The sequence below is a fragment of the Prinia subflava genome, chromosome Z (assembly GCF_021018805.1).
Source record: "Prinia subflava isolate CZ2003 ecotype Zambia chromosome Z, Cam_Psub_1.2, whole genome shotgun sequence".
Lineage (NCBI taxonomy): Eukaryota > Metazoa > Chordata > Aves > Passeriformes > Cisticolidae > Prinia > Prinia subflava.
In genome coordinates this window covers 69,784,308-69,798,841 of record NC_086283.1, presented here as the reverse complement: position 1 = coordinate 69,798,841, position 14,534 = coordinate 69,784,308, and positions in this window count along the sequence as shown.

Sequence of the window (14,534 nt, the reverse complement as noted above, 5' to 3'; positions counted from 1 at the left end):
AGATACTATTTTAAGCAGATGAAAAAGGAGACATTCAACCCATACCAAGCTAACAGTACTCCCACACAGTTTATGCTTTCCCCCTCAGAAGAGACCGAAAATGAAAGCCATAGTGGGGTCCTGGGTTTTAAAACACTTCTAGGTGGTAGGTGCAAAAGCCTGCTTTACATACAAATTTAGCCATCATGAAAACAGTCTGTCTATAAACATCTTTGCTATGCTCTCTACTCCAAGAGGTTCAACATGTATATTTTATGGAGCACTCTGTCACTCTGTTGCTAGGTGATTGACAAGACATGCTACATTATGTTACATTCACTTATTTTTAAGTAATTCCTGAAAGAACCAGTCTATACTTTGATGGTGTAGTCACAGATTTGGTTGTCTTAGAGTTGTTGTATGAAGGGCAACTAAAAGGAGACAACAAAATATCCTTAATTCTAGTGTATTTGCACAGGGCTGATAATGGACTGAAGAAACTTCTGTCTTCAAACCACCTGTGGGGTTCCTGGGCCCTTGGTTCTGTTTCCAGAAAAGACCTTGGACATTTTCTTCTGATACTTCTTACCTGCAGTTTTAGCATTTAAGTGTGTTTCAAGAGTTATTCTGGAGCAAGGCAAATGTTGTGTCAAGTAACTGAAGTCATCATGGCACTACAAACCGCTTTGAGTATTTCAGTACAAAACTTCTCAAGTGACAGTTCTGCAGTTGTTATTTTGTGAAATTCTGCTGATACAAAGATGGGCATGGATGTTATCAGTAGTTAAACTCAGACCTGTATATAATGCTTCATTTACTCATCAAAAACACACTGTATTATCACTCTAAGTCCAAGTAACAATGTACCTTTAAACAATCTACTTTTATGCCTTTTTGGTGGTCATAAAGAAATATGCAAATGTATACTGTTTGAAATTCTGATTTGTTTAACAGGCATTGCTATGTAGATTGGAATTAATTAAAATATACATGAACTTTGTGTGTACCCTGCATGTTGAAACTGCCAATTCCTTCTTTGATGCTTGAAGTATTCAAATATATATAGAGGCCTGATAATCTCAGATGGCAATCTTGAGGCTGCCAGTTAAAACCCATTCTGATTCATCTGTTCAGCAATCTGGGAGATCATCTGGGCATTCAAGGCATGGGGAAGGAGCTGGAGAGAAGGAGACTCAGCAAATGAAGCTGAAGTTTTAGTTATTTCAGACACAGATCTATTGTCTGCATGAAATTAGGGGCTTCTGCTGTGTGCCTCTCACAGCTTCCTAATGTATGGAAAGCATCAAATACATTGCTTAAACTTTTGAGACCCATGTGGTAAAATCCACCATAAAGGTGGACACAGGTCTTGCACCTGAACACACGTTTTAGTGCTGCCTTCTGCGTAATCACTTCTTAAAAATTAAATGCTGAAGGAAAATGTGTCTCTTGTCCAGAAATGGTGTTCGTGTCTTGTGCAATTGGAATATCAATATTGCTTACATGGTATTCCTTATGGTTAAAGATGAAAGCAATGTTCTGATAAAAACACTGCGATGGGCACAATGCTACCTGTGGTTACCTGTCAAAAATCCGTGAAGGCAATGTTCTGTTATCCAAAAATGAATGAAAAGCCAGAAACTCTAGGCAGCCTGTCTAATTAGTGCAGCAAGTGGTTAAACACAGTAGGACTGGTCAGCAGTATAAATCATTAATATAGATGGAGTGTTTTAGCAATATTATTTAGCTACTGGGATAATTGAAGTTTTACAGGGTCATCAAATCTTGTGTTTCTCTGTGTACTCTATTATAAGCATAATTGCTTTCATTGATTGCTAGTACTGTTACAAAGTAAGAGTGGAGGGATGCTAATCAATCATTGCACAGAACCAGAAAAATAGGCTCTGATAGGAAGTTCCTTGGAAGTTTTTGTTTAATTAAAAATCCAGACAGACAGAAAGAACTCATGAGCACTACTATAGGATGCTTTATACAGATTTGGAGGAGACAATACAGTCCGATGGAAAGCTTTCCTTGGGGGGCTCAAACATTAATGCTTTCCTCCTGTACCTCTCTGTGTGATTATGCTAATTTCATTTTCATTCATACACAGCAAGATAAAAGTTTGAGAATAAAAGGTTTCCAGATGCATACCTCTTAACTTGAAATAATTACAATAGTATTTTTCTACGTCAAAGTTACTAGTGGTTAAAACAGTTGTTTTGTATCCCTAATTTTCTGATTATCTGGTTTCAGGAGATCTTAAAAAAAGGAGTCATGTCTAGGTTTTTTTTTAATTAAAGCTTTTTAAAAAGCTCTTCCATGGGGATTCGGGTGTGGATTTGGTACTAATACTTTCCTTGGGTAGTGCTTGCCCTGTATTTATCTTCCTGCTGGTATTGTTAACATAGTCTCCATTTTCTCAATTTTTACACTCATCAGATTAAGGGAAAAATTTGGTACATGGTACCTGACTTGCTCATGGCCATGTGACCGATGAGTGGAGGAGGTTCTTAAACTAAATTCCCAAAGTTCTGCTCTACTGTGCAAAGAACTGGGAGTTTGTTTTATCTTCCATTTTCCCATTTCCTCAGGAGGGCCATGGTCTAAACCGTGTGTAAGAATTCCAGTATTTTTAAGACTAAAAGTATGTAGTAAGTTCTATAAAACTGGCTCTAGAACATCTGAAAATATCAGGAATGCACGGACTGGAGTTTCTTTCTAATAATGCAAAAATAGGCTTTGGTTCCAATGCTGTATTTCTTCATTTATTGCTCTGATGTTCTTTGTTGCATCAGTAATAATCTCTTAAATATTTCAAATATTTTCTGAATATGCTGATGACAATGCCACACATAAATGTCCCTTTAAACTGACACATAGATATCTGTCACAGAAGAACTAATTTAAAAAAGAATCTTCAGCAGCAGAAGGAGTGAAATCTGAGGGCAAGTTTATGAATCATTAATAATGTGAATGCATTAAATCTCCTGCATGAGGTAGAATGAAAATACCCCTGTTAGATATAAATGTACTATTTATTTAGTAAGGATGATACCTACATTGTTGGAAAGACTGATTTGTTAACAATTCAAGATTGATTTCAATGACAGATTGACATGCAAGAATCTACATATATTAGTCAGGATGACTATTTTGTCTTGGTGCTGAAGTGCTGCAAGATTTCTTCCTGATGCATATATAATTCTTGGATTCTCTCTGGTATCATAGATGCCATGTGTGGGTGGTAATAACATTTTTGGTGGTTTCTCACCGAAGCAGCTATTGATTATTATTTTCTTCTTCAATTTTACAATTATTAAAACGGTTCACTGAAATGTGCACTTTATGAAAAATTTACTGGCATTTTAGGAAGTTCTTCTGTATCAGCAGGAAATACAACCTGTGTCACTGTTCACTGGACTTCAAAGAACAGTAGCAGTGCACTAAGACCATATGCATTCACAAGAAGCAAATAAAATTTAGACAACCTGATCAAACTGGAGCTGCTACATTGCTGAGTTTAGAAAAATTCCCTGTTAGATCTAGGTAAAATTTCAGTAGCCAGAACTTACATGTTTTGTGATCAGAGGGAAGATTTTCACAGATATAATGTCTTTTACAAGGCCCATGGCATTTCTTTCTTGTGTTCTTAGACATCTGGTTTCTTCTGTTTAGGATTCAGTGCGTGTGTGAAAGAAATCTGGTGATAACCAGTCTGTACTTTTATTGCACTAAACTGACCACAGAAGAAGGTGCACTAGGGAATGAGTAATCTTGCTCTGAAAACAAACAAATTTATAACCTTATGCTATTTCAAATATCCTTTGTTAAAAGCAGCAATCCTTTCTGCTGCAAAATTTTGAATGTATTATCAACCCCCTGCTGGATCAAATACCACAGTATCTAGATCTCCACAAGGGATGGGGTTTTTGCTTCCCTTTTATCTCCTGACTGGGAAATCTTGAGGTATGTCACTGTTATTCCAAGGGTGAGCAACACAAATCATGTGATCTGGTGCTTCATCTGTCCCAAGGAAGCTATCCCAGTAAGTTATGAAGAAGGTATTTTGCCAACATTTAACTCTTCCCTCTTGTAATGATATCTTTTCTCATAACTGGGAAAATGATGCACTTTTTTGTCCTCCTGTTGAGATGTCTCCAGAGCAAAATCCACGTTGGTGACTCTCAGTCTTATGAAGCTGCAAGTAATTTTTTGAATAATTGTTTTTCTCATTGATATATTTTGATAGAAGACTTCTGTCATCATGGTAAATGTCAGACATTAGGAAATATGTTGATGACTTTGAAGTCATTGAAAGTTCGTGGTTTCCAGAGAACTGTATTGACACAGTATTTTGCTTTAAGTATGAGAGAAAAACCAAAAATTGAATTAAATTATGAAGCCCCAAGAGCAAACTAGAAGAGGATATAACAACATGAGCTGTTGTGAGATGGTGTTTAGTTGCTAGGTGCAGCACATCATATTGGTGTTTTCTGATGGTGCTATCCTCTAATACGACAATTATTAATATTCCCTGACTCCAGTAAAATCAATTTAATTGACTTATGTATTGAGCAAATGGAAACAATAAAGTTGAAACTGTTATGTGGCTTTATGGTAACAGTATCTGTTCTATTATCATCCTCTGTTTTGCTATATTCACATTTCCTAAAGGCACTATTGTTCCCATAGCTGACCATATGAGAGTATGAAAAAACAGTTACATTTGCCATAACTTTGATTCAAGGAACATTACTTTTACGTTAACTATTAAATTACTTGGGTCATCATTGCTTGAAAGAAAAGGTGCTTATCTGAAGGAGTAGGAAGTGAAACTTACATGCTCTCTTACAGTGCCTTTCTCCTTCATTTTTGAAATAGTTCTGTGAGGGAATTGTATTTTTCATCTGAAGTATTACTCAGCCTGAACGCTGGTTGGTCGTGATGAACATTTCTGTACTGGAACTGGTCAGATTTGTTCTGCTATGTGCTATGGGCTGGATGGTATGATTAAATTATACCTGTCAGAGCTGTGAGGGAAAAATCTTCTGCTTTTGGTTTTGAAGAATGTAAATGATTCACTGCTGTGAAAATCCAAGCAGCCATGAGAAGGCCTCAAAGTCTTTAAAAGATAGGCATATTTTTATTGCAGTATTACGGATGCTTTTCTACTCTGTCATTTCAAAGATTTGTAGAATAGATTTTCAATATTGAGTGCAAGACTTTTAACAACTATTAGGTCATATAAAATCATGACTTTTATTAATTAATCATTTTCAAATGCAGTGAGGTATTTCCAATGTCTCTGCATTCATTTGCTGAAAAATTTGGAAGCCACAAGAAATTTTTTTTAAATATATTGATCTGGATTATAAATCAAATTTTAGTGACTCTTTTTAAACATTTATTAATGCTTTTGTATTTTTTTGTAAGGAGACAATCACAGAATCATTGAGGTTGGACAAGACCTTTCAGATCATCAAGTCTAGCTGCAGATCTAATACTGCACCACTGAAACATGCTTTTAAGTGACACATTTACACAAATTTTAAATACCTCCAGGGGTGAGGACTCAGCAACTTCCCTGGGAAGCCTGTTCCAGAGCTTGACAACCATTCTGATGAAGAAATTTTCCATTCAGTCTAAACCGCCCCTGATGCAACTTGAGGCCATTTCTTCTCATACTATTACCTTCTGCTTGGAAGAAGAACCTGAGCACCCACCTCATTATAACCTCCCTTGAGATACTTGTATAGAGAGTGTAGAGAGGTTTGTGCTCCAGACCCTCCACCAGCTCTATTGCCCTTTTCTGGACTTGCTCCAGCACCTCAGCATCTTTCTTGTTGTGAGGCATCTGAACCTGAACACAGGGCTCAAGGTGTGACCTCACCAGTGCCAAGTACAGGGGGATGGTCATTGCTCTGGTCCTGCTGGCCACACCATTGCTGATACAAGCCAGGATGCCATTGCCTTTCTTGGCCACCTGTGCATATGCTAGCTGATGCCCTGCCAATTGTCAACTAAAACTCTCAGATCCTTATGCCCCAGCCTAAAGCCCCAAATGAGGTTGTTGAGACCCAGTGCAAGACTCTGCATTTCAGTTTGTTCAGTCTCATCCAGCTGGCCTCAGCTGATCAATCCAGCCTGTTCAGGTCCTTCTGCAGGTCTTTACTACCCTCCAGAAGATCAACTCCCCCAGCCAACTCATGGTGATCTGTGAATTGGCTGAACTCAATCTACGTGTCAAGGTCATCAGTAAAGATCATTAAAGAGACCTGGCCCCAACACTGAGCCCTGAGGAACACCACTAAGGACCATCTGCCAACTGTAGCAGAATGGATGTAGCTCCATTCACCACCATCCTCTGGGCATGACCATCCAGCCAGTTTTTAACCCAGCAAAGCATACACCTGTCCACACCATGGGAAGCCAGGTTCTTCTGGAGAGTGCTGTGGGAAATGGTGTAAAAGTCTTTACTAAGATTTAGGTAGACACATCCACAGCTTTTCACTAACCTACTAAGTGCATAACCTTGTCATAAAAAGAGATCAGTTTGGTCAATTTGATAGAGACGGGAAACTGTGAAATGGAAGTTAGGAAATTTGTAGAAAATCTCTCTGAAATTTGAATGCAATTTGATACTAGGAGGGAACCTTAGTAAAAATGGTGTTAGCTGCCCCAGATTTAATTATATCTCTTAATCTCTTTCATTCAAAGCAACCTTTTCTTCTTCATTTTCCTTTTTAACTACTAGGCATGTGGGAAGACCATATTTCCTCTTTAGCCTGGCAGGTATTCCTGCAGCCACAGGCTGCTTGGCACAGGAGTGTCCAGGGACTTCAGAGTGGTGTGTGGGAGCTGCTGGGAAGCTCAGAATGGGCAATGTAGCTTGTGCTGGCATCTACCTCTGTAGCTCTGCTGGCACCTGTGGCAGCTCAGGCAAAGATAACCTGGTGTGTTTTTGCCATTCTGTGGTCACTATCCTGGCTTTGATGAAGGCTTGTTCTGAAGACTTGATGAAGCTTTTCTCTGTGGAGACAATGAGATTTATATGCATTGGCTGAGTGGTTTGGGCCTGCTCTCCTGCTTGAGGTGAAAACTGTAGTTTCATCCGTTCAGCTGTAAGGCATGTGCATCTGAGGTACTACTCATGTATCTGTGAACTAACACAAGGCTTTCACCTGATAACTGGGCTACGCTTTCTTGGAGGACAGAATAGTGAATGAGGCATCTGGCAGTTCGTCTGTTGTTAAGAGATCTGAAAATGGGAAAAATGGATTGGTTTTCATTATGCTGTTTGTGTTATGTCATAACATTTTAACTATTCAAGTTTGTTCCTAGTGATTTCCTTGATGTTAACTGTTAAGGAGGAAGCCTTTGGTAGGATCATTCTATTGGGGAAAACTCCCTGGCTGCCTTCTGCTGACCTGATGAACGTAAAGTTCTCTTTTGGTCTTCTGATCTTTAAACAATGGAGAGGGAAATACTGCTCCTTTGGGAGCAGCAGGTGTGAAACCTTCCAGCATCACTGCTGCTAAGGTCATTTGTACAAATCTTGAAAAATGTCTAGAGTGGTTAACAATGACATTGTACTCTGGGAGATGTTCATACAATTGTCAAAAAATTTGAGCTAAGCCCAACAGATGTAATGACTAGCTCAGCACTGGTCATGTTCTGAACATTGCTCTTCAAATACTGCTCAGGTTAATGCAGTTGGGTGACAAAAATTTTGACAATATGTTTTCATCAAATGTAAATCATGTAAATCAAATATAGCTAAGTGAGTTTAAAGTAATTCCAGGTTGGAGGGGCTTAATAATAAGTTGAATGTACTAGGCGTTGCTTTTTTGTAAACCTAGACAACATCTTTTGATTTAGAATCAATTAGGAATACCTCGTGCAGCAGAAGCAATACTATACAGCATATTTTTCAGTTGTTAATTGATATGGACTATCAGCAGTGAGCTGCACTGTACTTTTGCAGGTAGCCAGAGAGTAAACTGACAGTAGCCTCAAAGTTTATGATCAGACTCCTGCCCTGAGGGCAAACACTGCTCAAAACCACAGGCCCCTTCCATCCCAGAGAAGCAGAGCACTGTGCTGGCAGCTGTGGTTGATGACACACATTCTCCTCAGGACTGCCACCTCCTCTCTGCTTGCTTTTCCTGTGTCTCTTTGCTTCCCATGTCTGTGTGATCCCACCTTGCTGCTTTCGACTTGGTCCAACTAGACCTTGTGACTAAATACAAGGTGTGGTTATAGCATTTATTCTTTTCCATGTATGTCCTGTTGCTTTTGATCTCAGGCTTGTGATGCAGAGACATCTGAACTTCCATGATTACAGCAACATCTCTGCATACCTGGGGATTTTGTGAAACCAAATGTAACCAAAAAGAGTGATATAATGACATCTCCTGTTTCATGCTGAATTTTTTGATATGGTCATTTGCTTTCTCTTTCTGTCCTTAGAACCAGTTCTATTAAAAAATGTATCTTTTTTGTTTATTTTAGAGTAGGAGATGTGGATACTTGAGGGGATTGTCCTTTGCTCTTGAAGTTAAATGAACATAAAAATTATTTTAAAAAATTCATGGACTTTCAAGTCTTGTGAATTAGATACCTTTATTTTATATTTATTATTAGATACATTTATTTGCAATAGTTTACCTCATGAAATTAAATATAACGTAGCAGTTATGTCAATGGTATACATAGAACAATGTGAACAGTTTCTGAGAAGAGGTAAGTCCTTTATTTCCTTTATTTACCTGACTTTAAATTAATGTGTTGAGGGATTGTAATTTGGTGTTTATCTCTGTTGTGCCTACTACAATGAGATCATGCTTTTTAACACTGTAAGTTTTAAACAGCAGTTAAATACAGGCTCTTGATTATAAAAGGCTTATAAAAGTCTAGATTGATACAGGCCTTTTGCTGCTCTGTCTGTCAGAAATACTTAAGAATTAGCTCTACTGTGGTAATTGTTTACAAAGTAGAAGCACATGTTAAGCAATGGAAGGTTAAAAAACACTTTAAAAAGGAAATTGGAGTGATATATGGCATAAACTAGCACTTAAGTGTTGCTAGATAATGAGAATGGCTCAACAACTTAAGTGCTTGGGGAAAAAAGGAGCTTTAAATTTCTTAAAAATCATTTCAATTTCTTATGAATTTGCTTTTTACAATGGGATAGGCAGCTTTTACAGCTCTAGTTTTCTCTGTGTTTTCTAAATGTGTAGTACTTCAGTAGTGGAAAATTTGCAGACAATGTGATAGATGATGTCTAGTGACAGGAAACACGTCATTCCACCCTGAAGGGACACTATTTTAATGAAAAGCTTAGCAAAGTGATAATATATCAAACAATATTTGCAGCATAAATGTTAAAATACTGCTTTAAAAAGGTAGAAAAGGTATTGCTAGGTTACTTTTAATATTGACACATTACCTGAAGGCTAATAAGCACATTTAGGGGAAGATATTTTTTCATGTCAGTGCTGTTTAATCACTTTATTATTAATATTAGTCATGTGTTCTGCTTTTCTCTCTTGCCTGAACCATTTTCCCTTAATTTTCTCTTGCTTACTCCAGTCTTGGCAGTGCTCTGACGTTCTATGTATGCATTTGTTGAAGTGCTAGAGGTTTATTTTTTTGGAATGAGGAAATTTAATTTTTCCTCCAGTTCTGAGGAAATTAGCTCTAATAATATCTACCTAAATAGCATATTATTGAAATCCATAATCATATTTTTTCCTTCCCCTTCAAGAGCTCTCTGCAAATATTTTATTAGGTGTGCTTAAGAAAGATGAGGACACAGAATAATTGCTGCACTTTCAGTTAAAATATCCTGTTTTCAATAGTATATCTCTGACAGCAAAAAGTAGTAGAATGGAAAGCTTTCTTTCAGTATAGGTCCAGCTGCAGACCTGTATACTTTTTTCAAGGTTAACTTTATGTTCCTCTGTAACTATTGTAGAAGTGTATGGATGGCCCTAGTATGATCTTGCAGAGCTTTTTGTCTTTTCCTTATGTTTTAGGTTTTTTCTGAGAGATTACATAAAAGGAGAATTTTCTTATCTACAGTAAAATGTAAATGTAATCAATTCTGATTGAACAGCCTTTTAAGTTGACTTTCTTCTGAATCCTGTAAGTCCAGTTCTCAGAGCATAATGCTGATCTAAAAAAATATGCTGGTCTGTTACTGTGAATATTATTTCTTTTGGAGAGAAGAGAGTAGTGAAAGAACACAGATCATCTTGTCTTAAATCTTCTTGCAGAAGCAAGAACTAAGTCCCTCTGGATTTCTCTTGGTGCAAATGTAGGAATGAGACTGCTAACCTGAGATACAGTCCTTTAAAATGTGATTCACAAGCACAGAGAGATTCAATATTTCATGGAGGTGGAGGAGCAAAATGCTTGAGGGATACAGGGCAGTCTGAATGGAGTGTGCAGCACAGGCAGTGCCAGGATACTGGTTCAAAGAGTAAATGGGTCTCTACTCTTTGGGTCACTTTCCACCATACTGAAGAAGCTGTTTTGTTTCTTAAAGGCAAAGAAAATAATTATTTTGATGAGTGAGGTGAGATGCTAGAGACTGTTTCATACTCTAGAGGCCCTCAGGGAATCACTTAGAGGTCACAACCACCCCGTGAAAAAGGTTGAGTGGCTGTGTCCAGGTGTGCACATCTGGATCTCATCTGAGTTATACTGTCTTCCACTACGCACACTTTGTATTCTATTACACAAATAAATAATTCTGTCACCTTGAAAAAGTGGTGAGCTCGTTTTCTCTCCTTAATTATCTCTGCAGAAGGAAAGTACAAAGCCTAATTCCATCATTTTTTACAGCATCTCAACATGTCTGAGTTGCTAGTCACTGTTTTATCTCCTTTGCAGGACTGTCTACTGTATCCTGAACTTTCAGACTCACAGGCCTGTAATGTCTCTGCTTCTAACAGCAGCATCATTATTCTTACCCCATTTAGGTGAAACTGTACTTACTTGGATACAAGCCAAGTGAGCTAATTGTCACCAGCCATCTCTGCAGTGCTCCCTGGGAAAAAAAATTAATTCTTCTAGCTTCCTTGGCTGTGGACAGCAATGGCAGTCAGAGGTCCACAGGAACTTTTGATTTCTCTAATCCCTTAATTAATCATTTATTTTTCTCCTTATTCCATACTCATTATTTTTCCTAGGCACTATTGTTTTGGTTTATGATTAATGTGAAGGCTGTAGTTTAGCTGAAAACAATTGTGAGAGAGGAAAGCATAACTTCAAAAACTGCTTGTGTTGCCAAGTGCAATTTAATTTGGCTTTGTTTCCTTACTAATTATCTCTTCAATGAGAGATCTCAGAATTTTTTGTCATGTTTCATTATTCCTTGTTATCATAGTTTATAGCCTGAAGCAGGAGATGGGATGCTTGCCTTCTCTTTATTAAGTTTCATCTTTTTAAAAGGTGTTACATTTGATTAAAAAAACCCCAGTGTGTTCTGACTTGAAGCTGTACTCATAATTGGTAATTTGGTAAAAACTATTAAGCTATCTAGCTGTGACACACAAAGTTTCTGTCTCCTGGTTAAAGGTGAACCGAATATTTTTTAACTGTATTTTAAACATTACAAATAGCTGTGGTACAACTTTGTGAAAGCAGAAATGTGTAATCTTGTCTGCATCTCCTTTTTCCCTTCTCTGTAATCTTTGGAACTCTGCATTAGGACAAGATTTTTGATCTTCACAAGACAGGATATAATATTAACAAAAAAACAATGGCAATAGGAGCAACACACTTCCTGGACTGAATACTCTCTCTTCCATAAATGTCTGACTTTCTAGACGTCTGGCAAAACAGCCTGTGATGTCTTCCAGGTCAGTTAATAGCAGTCTCAATTGTCACTCTGCAAACTCATTTAGCATTTCAGACCTGAAATTGTTCTTCTTTAACCTAGTATCATGCAAGAAATCTTGTTTTGATGTGGTGAGGTAAATCCACTCACAGGAATTTAGTTCTCTATTTTAAAATACCAGCATATTAGTTTATCTCACATTCCAGAGAGCAACACAGACCTGCGTCTAATGTTGCTCTCAGCATCTGTTTCTAATATTTTTGGAGAGAGTTCTCTCTTTTTTTATGGTAGCTTGTAATGATTAGCATCTCATGCATGGTTGCTTTTATGCCAGTAAACTGAAGGATAATATGCCTGTATAAGACTGTGTCAGCTGCTGTTAAAAGCTGCAGCTTGGGGTGTGAGGCATTTTTCCAAAGCTGGTGTCTGACCTTGATCCGCAGTCATAGCTGAAGTGTTTAATCTCCCTGAACCTCATGACCCCTCAGTCACGCAGCATTAGGCAGTGTTTTGTAGGACTTAAAATTTTTTCTGTAATTCTCAAAAATTTTTTTTTTGCTTTCATTTACAAGAATATTGATCAATGGCATTTATTTAGCAACAGGATAAACTCAACAAGATTCCTGAAAATTTACAAATGCTGTAATCATTCTTGGTTTTAGTGCAGTTAGAATTGACATAGATCAGTAATAGTAATGCCTTTCTTAATGTAACCATTTTTGCATGATAAACCTCTCTGAAGGCTCTCAACCGTGAAAAGATGTTTTTCATATTGCTCTGGATCCCATTTGCATTGAAAGTAGAGGATAATGCTTCCAGCAGAAATTCCAAATGTTTCATGGAAGTGATAAGAAGTATCTTCCTTTTTAAGGTGAAGAAATGAAATGAAAGAAGCCCAGCATGCAGACTGACCACAAGAGGAAAGTCCTCACTGTCTTGACATATCTGTAACTTCCAACCATTACTTCTAATGTCTTTTTTAGGGACCACTGCAGGAAGAAACATCTATCCTGACTTTTCCTTGTTCCAGTTTGGATGCACCATTTAATTTCCCACAACTGGAGAGTTTTTCAGTATTCCTCTGTAAGGGGACAATGATTTTGCCTATATTTGTTTGTTTACATTTCTTTTCTAGGCAGTTTGAACTTACAGCAGCTGCTTGTGTTTACTGAAATTAGAGCTGAGTCTGTTTTGACAGTTTTTCTTTCAACGGGCATACAACTTCAACAATGTTGCTCTGGTCAATAAAACTTCAAACAATTCTTTAAAATAACAAACATTTTTATCAGTGAAGCATTTTGGTATTTTAATTTGAAAGTTTTTGTTTTGAAATTACTTTGAAAAATTATAGTATACTCAGCTTATTTCATGTATCAATAGAGAGTTTTCAGTAATAAAAAATTGCATTTGTTTGCAAAGGTCTTGTTACCACAAGATGTCTCTGTCCTTGCATTCCCTATAAATGATCATTCTGTGGTGTTAAGTCACAGCTGAAAGAGAAGAAATCCAGTGGAACTTAAAAAATATTGTAAACTAGAAATAAACTTCAAGTTCTAATTTTCTCTTGATCAGTTCTGAACTATAAATTAGCAGGAGTTTTATATACTCAGAGTGTTACTCTCTGAAATTCTTATATAACTATCTGGGAACATTAAATGTAATCTCTCCTTAGATTTAGAAGGTTGTAAATTGTTTTTATTTTAGTCTGCATTTTTAAAATTTCTAGATCTAGGCTGCAATGACAGTCTTTTGTTGAATAAACTGAAATAAAGTATTTAGAATAAGTAAACAGGAAACAAGATTGAAGACATTAGAATCAAAGAAGTGTTTAAAAAAAGAAAAACACAATGGGGGAAAAAGGGAAAAACTGGTAAATTGCATGATCAAGTTCTGAGGAGCAGTTTGGAGAAAAATGATTGCTTTAGTTATAACATGAAATCTATCCCCCTGCGATAGCAAAGTCTAAAAATTCATACAATACATATCTGTTTTCTCTCTCTTTTCCCTTCCCTCTCAAACCTGTTTCTTCAAGACATGCTACTTCTTTGTCAGCTGTAATTAAATAATTGTAATTAATGCTCACTGTGGTACTGTGCTTGGAGAAATATAAGTAGAAGCAAGGAGATGGCTCAGGAGCTCCCATGGTCTGCTCTTAGGGAAGCCAACTTTGCATCCCTGCCTGTTTCCCACTGATGATTATTCTGGTCCTGGACATTACAGATTTACAATTCGACGACTTTGGTCTCATGAGGCTTCATTTTACAATACTACCTAGCCATTTGTGAAGGTTCGGAGATCTTTGTACTGAAAGCTCTCTTTAAACAGATTGAAAATACTTTCTAAACTACACGAAATAGCTTTACAGCCACTGAGGAAAAATAAAGCTGTGTCTGACTATTCTTTCTTGAATGCCAATACTACTGGAAAAAAAAATCTGACCTTTGTACTGCCTGTCTCTGTCAGGAGAGCTATCCAAAGCCACATAAAGGAAAAGTGTCTTCCAACTTTACCTCTGGCTCCATTCCAAGTCTCAGATGTGACAGCCAGGTACCAGGGTGAAGAATGCTTCTCAACATCTGCCCTTTAGACTGCTGTGCAGAAGGGGAAACATGCAGCTCTGAACTTAAATGCTGCAGCAATCAGGTTTCCTTTGCATAATACGTGAGGCCTGAAATACGTTGTGTGCTCAGAAGTTCTCATATTGTGC